The sequence below is a fragment of the Cherax quadricarinatus genome, chromosome 8 (assembly GCF_038502225.1).
Source record: "Cherax quadricarinatus isolate ZL_2023a chromosome 8, ASM3850222v1, whole genome shotgun sequence".
Classification (NCBI taxonomy): domain Eukaryota; kingdom Metazoa; phylum Arthropoda; class Malacostraca; order Decapoda; family Parastacidae; genus Cherax; species Cherax quadricarinatus.
In genome coordinates, this window is record NC_091299.1 from 5,759,007 (window position 1) to 5,771,307 (window position 12,301).

Below are 12,301 nucleotides of genomic sequence, written 5' to 3' on the forward strand. Positions count from 1 at the left end.
CAGGATGGATAATGAGAACCTTCAAAACTAGGGAGGCCAAGCCCATGATGACACTCTTCAGGTCACTTGTTCTATCTAGGCTGTAATATTGCTGCACACTAACAGCACCTTTCAAGGCAGGTGAAATTGCTGACTTAGAAAATGTACAGAGAACCTTCACGGCACGCATAACGGAGATAAAACACCTCAATTACTGGGAGCGCTTGAGGTTCCTAAACCTGTATTCCCTGGAACGCAGGCGGGAGAGATACATGATTATATACACCTGGAAAATCCTAGAGGGACTAGTACCGAACTTGCACACGAAAATCACTCACTACGAAAGCAAAAGACTTGGCAGACGATGCAACATCCCCCCAATGAAAAGCAGGGGTGTCACTAGCACGTTAAGAGATCATACAATAAGTGTCAGGGGCCCGAGACTGTTCAACTGCCTCCCAGCATACATAAGGGGGATTACCAACAGACCCCTGGCAGTCTTCAAGCTGGCACTGGACAAGCACCTAATCCTGACCAGCCGGGCTGGGGCTCGTACGTTGGTTTGCGTGCAGCCAGCAGTAACAGCCTGGTTGATCAGGTTCTGATATACCAGGAGGCCTGGTCACAGACCGGGCCGCGGGGGCGTTGACCCCCGGAACTCTCTCCAGGTAAACTCCAGGTTGTATGATGACCCAGTGCGTGTTGTATGACCCACTGCTTGTTGTATGATGACCCAATGTTTGTTGTATGATGACCCAGTGCTTGTTGTATGACCCACTACTTGTTGTATGATGACCCACTGCTTGTTGTATGACCCACTGCTTGTTGTATGATGGCCCACTGCTTGTTGTATGATGACCCACTGCTTGTTGTATGATGAGGGAGACCACTCTTAGCGAGACCACTTTGGGGGAGACCACTCTGAGGAAGACCACTCTGAGGGAGAACACACTGAGACCACTCTGAGAGAGACCACTCTGGGGGAGACCACTCTGGGGAAGACCATTCTGAGGGAGACCACTCTGAGAGAGACCACTCTGAGAAAGACCACTCTGGGGGAGACCACTCTGGGGAGACCACTCTGGGGAGACCACTCTGGAGACCACTCTGGGAGAGACCACTCTGAGAGAGACCATTCTGGGGGAGACCATTCTGAGGGAGACCACTCTGAGAGAGACCACTCCTGGGGAGACCATTCTGAAGAAAAGTAAACTACTGCAGCTTATGATTGGCTTGAAGGTTTCCATTATCATAACGTGATATACAACTCATAAGCAAATTCCAACTTATTGTGCTTGTGTATTTTAGGATAATGGTCTCTTTGAAAGGTTCGGATTAGACTTGGACAGAATAAGTTACAATTTATATTTTTTTGTTGAAGAAATTTGTGTATAAAGTTATACATGATTTATAAGTGTTTGATCCCATTACATCTTCAACACTAATATTTAACAGCATTATCACCATACGCTGTGGGAGAGTGCATGCTGTGGGAGAGTGCATGCTGTGGTAGAGTGCATGCTGTGGGAGGAGAGTGCATGCTGTGGGAGGAGAGTGCATGCTGGGGGAGGAGAGTGCATGCTGTGGGAGAGTGCATGCTGTGGGAGAGTGCATGCTGGGGGAGGAGAGTGCATGCTGTGGGAGAGTGCATGCTGTGGGAGAGTGCATGCTGTGGGAGAGTGCATGCTGTGGGAGGAGAGTGCATGCTGGGGAGGAGAGTGCATGCTGTGGGAGAGTGCATGCTGTGGGAGAGTGCATGCTGTGGAAGGAGAGTGCATGCTGTGGGAGAGTGCATGCTGTGGGAGAGTGCATGCTGTGGGAGAGTGCATGCTGTGGGTGGAGAGTGCATGCTGTGGGAGAGTGCATGCTGTGGGAGAGTGCATGCTGTGGGAGAGTGCATGCTGTGGGAGAGTGCATGCTGTGGGAGAGTGCATGCTGTGGGAGAGTGCATGCTGTGGGAGAGTGCATGCTGTGGGAGAGTGCATGCTGTGGGAGAGTGCATGCTGTGGCATGCTGTGGGAGAGTGCATGCTGTGGGAGAGTGCATGCTGTGGGAGAGTGCATGCTGTGGGAGAGTGCATGCTGTGGGAGAGTGCATGCTGTGGGAGAGTGCATGCTGTGGGAGGAGAGTGCATGCTGTGGGAGAGTGCATGCTGTGGAAGGAGAGTGCATGCTGTGGGAGAGTGCATGCTGGAGGAGAGTGCATGCTGTGGGAAAGTGCATGCTGTGGAAGGAGAGTGCATGCTGTGGGAGAGTGCATGCTGTGGGAGTGCATGCTGTGGGAGGAGATTGCATGTTGTGGGAGAGTGCATGCTGTGGGAGAGTGCATGCTGTGGGAGGAGAGTGCATGCTGGGGGAGGAGAGTGCATGCTGGGGGAGGAGAGTGCATGCTGGGGGAGAGTGCATGCTGTGGGAGGAGATTGCATGCTGTGGGAGAGTGCATGCTGTGGGAGAGTGCATGCTGTGGGAGGAGAGTGCATGCTGTGGGAGAGTGCATGCTGTGGGAGAGTGCATGCTGTGGGAGAGTGCATGCTGTGGGAGGAGAGTGCATGCTGTGGGAGAGTGCATGCTGTGGGAGAGTGCATGCTGTGGGAGAGTGCATGCTGTGGGAGAGTGCGTGCTGTGGGAGAGTGCAGACTGAGGGAGGAGAGTGCATGCTGTGGGAGAGTGCATGCTGTGGGAGGAGAGTGCATGCTGTGGGAGGAGGGTGCATGCTGCGGGAGAGTGCATGCTGTGGGAGGAGAGTACGTGCTGCGGGAGGAGAGTACATGCTGTGGGGAGGGAGAGTGCATGCTGTGCGGAAGGAGAGTGCATGCTGTGGGAGAGTGCATGCTGTGGGAGAGTGCATGCTGTGCGGGAGGAGAGTGCATGCTGTGGGAGGAGAGTGTGCATGCTGTGGGAGAGTGCATGCTGTGGGAGAGTGCATGCTGTGGGAGAGTGCATGCTGTGGGAGGAGAGTGCATGCTGTGGGAGAGTGCATGCTGTGGGAGGAGAGTGCATGCTGTGGGAGAGTGCATGCTGTGGGAGGAGAGTGCATGCTGTGGGAGGAGAGTGCATGCTGTGGGAGAGTGCATGCTGTGGGAGAGTGCATGCTGTGGGAGAGTGCATGCTGTGGGAGTGCATGCTGTGGGAGGAGAGTGCATGCTGTGGGAGAGTGCATGCTGTGGGAGGAGATTGCATGGTGTGGGAGAGTGCATGCTGTGGGAGAGTACGTGCTGTGGGACGAGAGTGCTTGCTGTGGGAGGAGAGTGCATGCTGTGGGAGAGTACATGCTGTGGGAGGAGAGTGCATGCTGGGGGAGGAGAGTGCATGCTGTGGGAGAGTGCATGATGTGGGAGGAGAGTGCATGCTGTGGGAGGAGAGTGCATGCTGTGGGAGGAGAGTGCATGCTGTGGGAGAGTGCATGCTGTGGGAGAGTGCATGCTGTGGGAGAGTGCATGCTGTGGGAGGAGAGTGCATGCTGTGGGAGAGTGCATGCTGTGGGAGAGTGCATGCTGTGGGAGGAGAGTGCATGCTGTGGGAGAGTGCATGCTGTGGGAGAGTGCATGCTGTGGGAGAGTGCATGCTGTGGGAGGAGAGTGCATGCTGTGGGAGAGTGCATGCTGTGGGAGGAGAGTGCATGCTGTGGGAGGAGAGTGCATGCTGTGGGAGAGTGCATGCTGTGGGAGAGTGCATGCTGTGGGAGGAGAGTGCATGCTGTGGAAGAGTGCATGCTGTGGGAGAGTGCATGCTGCGGGAGGAGACTGCATGCTGTGGGAGGAGAGTGCATGCTGCGGGAGCAGAGTGCATGCTGTGGGAGAGTGCATGCTGCGGGAGGAGAGTGCATGCTGCGGGAGGAGACTGCATGCTGTGGGAGGAGAGTGCATGCTGTGGGAGAGTGCATGCTGTGGGAGGAGAGTACGTGTTGTGGGAGGAGAGTGCGTGCTGTGGGAGGAGAGTACATGCTGTGGGAGGAGAGTCCATGCTCGGGGAGGAGAGTGCATGCTGTGGGAGGAGAGTGCATGCTGTGGGAGTGCATGCTGTGGGAGAGTGCATGCTGTGGGAGAGTGCATGCTGTGGGAGGAGAGTGCATGCTGTGGGAGAGTGCATGCTGTGGGAGAGTGCATGCTGTGAGAGGAGAGTGCATGCTGTGGGAGAAGAGTGCATGCTGTGGGAGAGTGCATGCTGTGGGAGAGTGCATGCTGTGGGAGGAGAGTGCGTGCTGTGGGAGGAGAGTGCATGCTGTGGGAGGAGAGTACATGCTGTGGGAGGAGAGTGCATGCTGTGGGAGGAGAGTGCATGCTGTGGGAGTGCATGCTGTGGGAGGAGAGTGCATGCTGTGGGAGGAGAGTGCATGCTGTGGGAGGAGAGTGCATGCTGTGGGAGAGTGCATGCTGTGGGAGAGTGCATGCTGTGGGAGGAGAGTGCGTGCTGCGGGAGGAGAGTGCATGCTGTGGGAGGAGAGTACATGCTGTGGGAGGAGAGTGCATGCTGGGGGAGGAGAGTGCATGCTGTGGGAGAGTGCATGCTGTGGGAGGAGAGTGCATGCTGTGGGAGGAGAGTGCATGCTGTGGGAGAGTGCATGCTGTGGGAGAGTGCATGCTGTGGGAGGAGAGTGCATGCTGTGGGAGAGTGCATGCTGTGGGAGGAGAGTGCGTGTTGCGGGAGGAGAGTACATGCTGTGGGAGGAGAGTGCATGCTGGGGGAGGAGAGTGCATGCTGTGGGAGAGTGCATGCTGTGGGAGGAGAGTTCATGCTGGGGCTGTGGGAGAGTGCATGCTGTGGGAGGAGAGTGCGTGTTGCGGGAGGAGAGTACATGCTGTGGGAGGAGAATGCATGCTGGGGGAGGAGAGTGCATGCTGTGGGAGAGTGCATGCTGTGGGAGGAGAGTTCATGCTGTGGGAGGAGAGTACATGGTGCGGGAGAGTGCATGCTAACGGTCGCTAGTGCTTTCCGTGAGCATGTTGTTCTTCGTCATACTTGCCCACGTGTCCTTCTGTCAGACAATGGGTCTGAGTTTATAAATGGCATAATGCAGGATCTTTGCTCCAGATTCAACATTCATCAAGCGCCAGTAGCTCCACGCCACCCTGCGAGTAATGGTCTTGCTGAACGTACAAATCGCAAAGTCCTGGAGGTGCTCAGAGTAACCGTTAACCCAAGTTGTACTACATGGGATGAGGCTATCCCAGATGTTCAGTGTACATTAAATTCCTCCCTCAACAGGTCGATCGGTGAGACACCTCATTTTGCTTTGTATGGCTATGACAAGCGCTTACCATATGAAATTCTGTTTGCTCCACCTAGACCTACTTACGATACTGATAACCCCAGTGTAGTAAAGATGAGGACAACGCAGCTTGTCTTCCAGCGGGTACGAGAGAACCTTATGAAAGCTACTGATAGGTTCACGTCTGAGCGCAATGCCCGCGCCAAGGAAAGCAAAGTGGAACCAGGTTGCAAAGTTATGTTGCTCAACCCAGCGCAGACCCCAGGTATGCACAAACTTGTCCCAAAATTCGTGGGTCCTTACCGTGTCCTACGACAGCTCCGTGGCAATAAGTTCGAGGTGAGGGAGATTGCTACGGGAACCATTAAGGAAGCCCACCTTGATCACATGAAGTATGTGGACCATGTGCAGGCCGAAGCAGAGCTGGAGTCGCGTGCGTCGCAACGCCACAATCAGACCAATGCTAGGGACAACCCGTCTATCCCTTCTCCCACCACTACTGTTATGGAAGACGGCCCAGTAAGGCTCCATACCTATGGCCTGCGACCCAGGACAACAGTACATTTCTGTGACACTGACGTACCTACTGACTTGTCAGACTCCTACGCTAGTTATGCTAATTGTTTGCTTGCAGAAATGGGTATAAATGCGCACACATTGTATAGCTAGTCGATAATGGAGTCAGGGTGGACAACGTCATGTAATTATGTAAATACTTTTAGAAGGGTACCCAGAGCGTAATGAATTCCATGGATACAGTATTATTGTAGTTATGTGCACGCAGTGTTTTTATACAAAAAAAAAAGCCGTATTACGGTCAGGGCAGTGCTGCCCTCTGAGTTACATGTCACACCTTAGGAAATGCTACTGTCAGTCATTGTTTGCAGATGTAAGGGTGCAACAACGTTAGTAGACGAGTGGTCAACTGATGTTCAGCCCTGCGGACAACCTGTATATAGAAGATTTTAGTTCCAGTGCTGACGTCTCCGGGCTCTCTACTCGATGAAACAGCGAGGGCAAACCAGTTTTCTCTTCCCCTGGATGGGAGAGTTTTTTTTTGCCTGTTGCATTTTTTTGTCCATTTTTGATTTACTAGTGACCGAAAGCCAGTCCCTCTCTGGGGTAGCTAGTGTAATTCCTTTATACCTATGGGCCCACCAGTATTGTCGCGCGAGGTGCGTGGCCGAGCAAATGTAGACAGCCTGTACTGTCAGAGCACACAGCCTAGCCGTCTGCTCTGACTAGTTCATATTTCGCGGCATTCAGGTGCTGCCCTATGTAGGCTTACCTAGGTCAGTGGGAGGCACAGCCCACCCTCTCTCACTCCTAGGCCGACCGACTTGATAGACACAAGTGCCCCTCCACGGACTGGCTAACGGTCACTCCCTCACACTGCCCGTTGTGTACTCACTCCTATCCAATTAAAGCCAAACTAGTCCACGGCCGTATCATTGCTACCTACGCTACCTTCATCGGCACTAAACCATTGTTCAGCAGTAAGAACAGTAATAACACATGCTGTGGGAGAGTGCATGCTGTGGGAGGAGAGTGCGTGTTGTGGGAGGAGAGTGCGTGCTGCAGGAGGAGAGTACATGCTGCGGGAGGAGAGTACGTGCTGCGGGAGGAGAGTGTGTGCTCCGGGAGGAGAGTGCATGCTGCGGGAGGAGACTGCATGCTGTGAAAGGAGAGTGCATGCTGTGGGAGGAGAGTGTATCCTGTGGAAGGAAAGTGCATGCTGTGGGAGGAGAGTGCATGCTGCAGGAGGAGAGTGCATGCTGTGGGAGAGTGTATGCTGTGGGAGGAGAGTGCATCCTGTGGGAGGAGAGTGCATGCTGCGGGAGGAGAGTGCATGCTGCGAGAGGAGAGTGCATGCTGCTGGAGGAGAGTGCGTGCTGTGGGAGGAGAGTGCAGCAGGAGGAGAGTGCATGCTGTGGGAGGAGAGTGCATCCTGTGGGAGGAGAGTGCATGCTGCGGGAGGAGAGTGCATGCTGTGGGAGGTGAGTGCGTGCTGTGGGAGGAGAGTGTATGCTACAGGAGGAGAATGCGTGCTGTGGGAGCAGAGTGCATGCTACGGGAGGAGAGTGCATGCTGTGGGAGGAAAGTGCATGCTGCAGGAGGAGAGTGCATGCTACGGGAGAAGAGTGCATGCTGCGAGAGGAGAGTACGTGCTGCGGGAGGAGAGTACGTGCTGCCCGAGGAGAGTACATGCTGCGGGAGGAGAGTGCATGCTGCGAGAGGAGAGTACATGCTGGGGGAGGAGAGTACGTGCTGCGGGAGGAGAGTACATGCTGCGGGAGGAGAGTACATGCTGCGGGAGGAGAGTACATGCTGCGGGAGGAGAGTACATGCTGCGGGAGGAGAGTGCATGCTGCGGGAGGAGAGTGCGTGCTGCGGGAGGAGAGTACATGCTGCGGGAGGAGAGTGCGTGCTGCGGGAGGAGAGTACGTGCTGCGGGAGGAGAGTGCATGCTGCGGGAGGAGAGTGCGTGCTGCGGGAGGAGAGCGCATGCTGCGGGAGGAGCTGCATGCTGTGGGAGGAGAGTGCATGCTGTGGGAGGAGAGTGCATCCTGTGGGAGGAGAGTGCATGCTGTGGGAGGAGAGTGCATGCTGCGGGAGGAGAGTGCATGCTGTGGGAGAGTGTATGCTGTGGGAAGAGAGTGCATCCTGTGGGAGGAGAGTGCATGCTGCGGGAGGAGAGTGCATGCTGCGAGAGGAGAGTGCATGCTGCAGGAGGAGAGTGCATGCTGTGGGAGGAGAGTGCATGCTGCAGGAGGAGACTGCATGCTGCGGGAGGAGACTGAATGCAGCGGGAGGAGAGTGCGTGCTGTGGGAGAAGAGTACATGCTGCAGGAGGAGAGTGCATGCTGTGGGAGGAGAGTGCATCCTGTGGGAGGAGAGTGCATGCTGCGGGATGAGAGTGCATGCTGCGGGAGGAGAGTGCGTGCTGTGGGAGGAGAGTGCATGCTACAGGAGGAGAGTGCGTGCTGTGGGAGGAGAGTGCATGCTACGGGAGGAGAGTGCATGCTGCGGGAGGAGAGTGCATGCTGCAGGAGGAGAGTGCATGCTACGGGAGGAGAGTGCATGCTGCGAGAGGAGAGTACATGCTACGGGAGAAGAGTACGTGCTGTGGGATGAGAGTACATGCTGAGGGAGGAGAGGACATGCTGCGGGAGAGTACATGCTGCGGGAAGAGAGTGCATGCTGCGAGAGGAGAGTACATGCTGGGGAGGAGAGTACATGCTGCGGGAGGAGAGTACATGCTGCGGGAGGAGAGTACATGCTGCGGGAGGAGAGTACATGCTGCGGGAGGAGAGTGCGTGCTGCGGGAGGAGAGTACATGCTGCGGGAGGAGAGTGCATGCTGCGGGAGGAGAGTGCGTGCTGCGGGAGGAGAGTACATGCTGCGGGAGGAGAGTGCTTGCTGCGGGAGGAGAGTGCGTGCTGCGGGAGGAGAGTGCATGCTGCGGGAGGAGACTGCATGCTGTGGAAGGAGAGTGCATGCTGTGGGAGGAGAGTGCATCCTGTGGGAGGAAAGTGCATGCTGTGGGAGGAGAGTGCATGCTGCGGGAGGAGAGTGCATGCTGCGGGAGAGTGTATGCTGTGGGAGGAGAGTGCATCCTGTGGGAGAAGAGTGCATGCTGTGGGAGGAGAGTGCATGCTGCGAGAGGAGACTGCATGCTGCGGGAGGAGTGCATGCTGTGGGAGGAGAGTGCATGCTGCAGGAGGAGACGGCATGCTGCAGGAGGAGGCTGCATGCTGTGGGAGGAGAGTGCGTCTGTGGGAGGAGCGTGCATGCTGCGGGAGGAGAGTACATGCTGTGGGAGGAGAGTGCATGCTGTGGGAGGAGAGTACATACTGTGGGAGGAGAGTGCTTGCTGTGGGAGGAGAGTACATGCTGCAGGAGGAGAGTACATGCTGCGGGAAGAGATTGCATGCTGCGGGAGGAGAGTGCATGTTGTGGGAGAGTGCATGCTGCAGGAGGAGAGTGCGTGCTGTGGTAGGAGAGTGCATGCTGTGGGAGAGTGCATGTTGCGGGAGAAGAGTGCATGCTGTGGGAGAGTGCATGCTGCGGGAGAGTGCATGCTGCGGGAGAGTGCATGCTGTGGGAGAGTGCATGTTGCGGGAGGAGAGTGCATGCTCTGGGAGAGTGCATGCTGCGGGAGGAGAGTGCATGCTGTGGGAGAGTGTATGCTGCGGGAGGAGAGTGCATGCTGTGGGAGAGTGCATGCTGCAGGAGGAGAGTACATGCTGCGGGAGGAGAGTACATGCTGCGGGAGGAGAGTACATGCTGGGGGAGGAGAGTACATGCTGGGGAGGAGAGTACATGCTGGGGGAGGAGAGTACATGCTGCGGGAGGAGAGTGCGTGCTGCGGGAGGAGAGTACATGCTGGGGGAGGAGAGTACATGCTGGGGAGAGTACAAGCTGTGGGAGGAGAGTGCGTCTGTGGGAGGAGCGTGCATGCTGCGGGAGGAGAGTACATGCTGCGGGAGGAGATTGCATGCTGCGGGAGGAGAGTGCATGTTGTGGGAGAGTGCATGCTGCAGGAGGAGAGTGCGTGCTGTGGGAGGAGAGTGCATGCTGTGGGAGAGTGCATGTTGCGGGAGGAGAGTGCATGCTGTGGGAGAGTGCATGCTGCGGGAGGAGAGTACATGCTGTGGGAGGAGAGTGCGTCTGTGGGAGGAGCGTGCATGCTGCGGGAGGAGAGTACATGCTGTGGGAGGAGAGTGCATGCTGTGGGAGGAGAGTACATACTGTGGGAGGAGAGTGCTTGCTGTGGGAGGAGAGTACATGCTGCGGGAGGAGAGTACATGCTGCGGGAGGAGATTGCATGCTGCGGGAGGAGAGTGCATGTTGTGGGAGAGTGCATGCTGCAGGAGGAGAGTGCGTGCTGTGGTAGGAGAGTGCATGCTGTGGGAGAGTGCATGTTGCGGGAGGAGAGTGCATGCTGTGGGAGAGTGCATGCTGCGGGAGAGTGTATGCTGCGGGAGAGTGCATGTTGCGGGAGGAGAGTGCATGTTGCGGGAGGAGAGTGCATGCTGTGGGAGAGTGCATGCTGCGGGAGGAGAGTGCATGCTGTGGGAGAGTGTATGCTGCGGGAGGAGAGTACATGCTGGGGGAGGAGAGTACATGCTGCGGCAGGCGAGTACATGCTGGGGGAGGAGAGTACATGCTGCGGGAGGAGAGTACATGCTGGGGGAGGAGAGTACATGCTGCGGAAGGAGAGTACATGCTGGGGGAGGAGAGTACATGCTGGGGAGGAGAGTACATGCTGGGGGAGGAGAGTACATGCTGCGGGAGGAGAGTGCGTGCTGCGGGAGGAGAGTACATGCTGGGGGAGGAGAGTAGATGATGCGGGAGGAGAGTACATGCTGGGGGAGGAGAGTACATGATGCGGAAGGAAAGTACATGCTGGGGAGGAGAGTACATGCTGCGGGAGGAGAGTACATGCTGGGGGAGGAGAGTACATGCTGCGGAAGGAGAGTACATGCTGGGGAGGAGAGTACATGCTGCGGGAGGCGAGTACATGATGCGGGAGGAGAGTGCATGCTGTGGGAGAGTGCATGCTGCGGGAGAGTGTATGCTGCGGGAGAGTGCATGCTGTGGTAGAGTGCATGTTGCGGAAGGAGAGTGCATTCTGTGGGAGAGTGCATGCTGCGGGAGAGTGCATGCTGTGGTAGAGTGCATGTTGCGGAAGGAGAGTGCATTCTGTGGGAGAGTGCATGCTGCGGGAGGAGAGTACATGCTGCGGGAGGAGAGTACATGCTGCGGGAGGAGAGTACATGCTGGGGGAGGAGAGTACATGCTGCGGAAGGAGAGTACATGCTGGGGGAGGAGAGTACATGCTGGGGAGGAGAGTACATGCTGGGGGAGGAGAGTACATGCTGCGGGAGGAGAGTGCGTGCTGCGGGAGGAGAGTACATGCTGGGGGAGGAGAGTACATGATGCGGGAGGAGAGTACATGCTGCGGGAGGAGAGTACATGATGCGGGAGGAGAGTACATGATGCGGGAGGAGAGTACATGCTGCGGGAGGAGAGTACATGATGCGGGAGGAGAGTACATGCTGCGGGAGGAGAGTACATGATGCGGCAGGAGAGTACATGCTGGGGGAGGAGAGTACATGATGCGGGAGGAGAGTGCATGCTGAAAGTGGCGAGTACATACTATATATCGCAGTACTCTTTATTAACGAAGGTCTGGTGGAACACCTGCAAGATCACTAGCAACAACACACGTGTTTAGCAAGACTCACGTGTTACAAGGATGTTGCAGATGTTGACACTTGTTGCTGCAACACACACACGCTCCTCTTTGCTGGCAACACTGTGTATGTGTTAACACACACGCTCCTTCTTGGCAACACTGTGTGTTTCAACACACTCTGGAACACTGTGTCAAGTGTTGTGGACTCAAGACAACAGTAGCAGCAACGTACGTAACCTCACATGAGTGTTTCACTACTGCTGGGATCACCATCAACACCACCACTATTTATGTGTTTGATGCTCACTCCCGTCCCTCCCACAGGAGATGCTGATCTCTCATTGGTCAGCGCTAGTGACGTCTCCAGCAGTCTCGCCCTCTCATTGGTCAGCGCTAGTGACAGCAACGAGTTTCGTCCTCCACGAGACTGGTGACAGCAACAAAAGTCTCGTCCTCCACGAGACTGGTGACAGCAACAAAAGTCTCGTCCTCCACGAGACTGGTGACAGCAACTAAAGTCTCGTCTTCCACGAGACTGGTCTTCCTCCCCCTTTCTGATCAATAATAACAAGCCAAATCTAATTCCCTTAAATAAAATAAATGCTGACTGAAATACGGCAATAATATAACTTACAATACGGCAATAATATAACTTACAATACGGCAGTAATATAACTTATAATACGGCAATATAACATAATACGGCAATAATATAACTTGTAATACGGCAATAATATAACATAATACGGCAGTAATATAACTTACAATATATTTTGTGGACAAAATATATTATAAGTTATTTAATGGCTTTCAAAAAGACAGCGATGAAAAATAATGCTAATATAAATTCTTCGTCACTCCAAATCTGTCGTTTATAACTTGAGAATGTCTCATCCGATTGGCTTCAAATAT

The 12,301-nt window shown here is 55.2% G+C and overlaps 1 protein-coding gene across 1 annotated transcript in view; it reads right to left on the reverse strand.

Moving 5' to 3' along the window:
* Positions 1-11,645, reverse strand: part of LOC138852395 (insulin-like growth factor 1 receptor) — a 448,761-nt gene extending 437,116 nt beyond the window's left edge. Inside the window, exon 1 of the mRNA XM_070082796.1 lies at positions 11,439-11,645. The gene's annotated coding sequence lies outside the window, so the exon portion shown is untranslated. The remainder of the gene's footprint in view (positions 1-11,438) is intronic.
* Between the last annotated feature and the right edge of the window lie 656 nt (positions 11,646-12,301).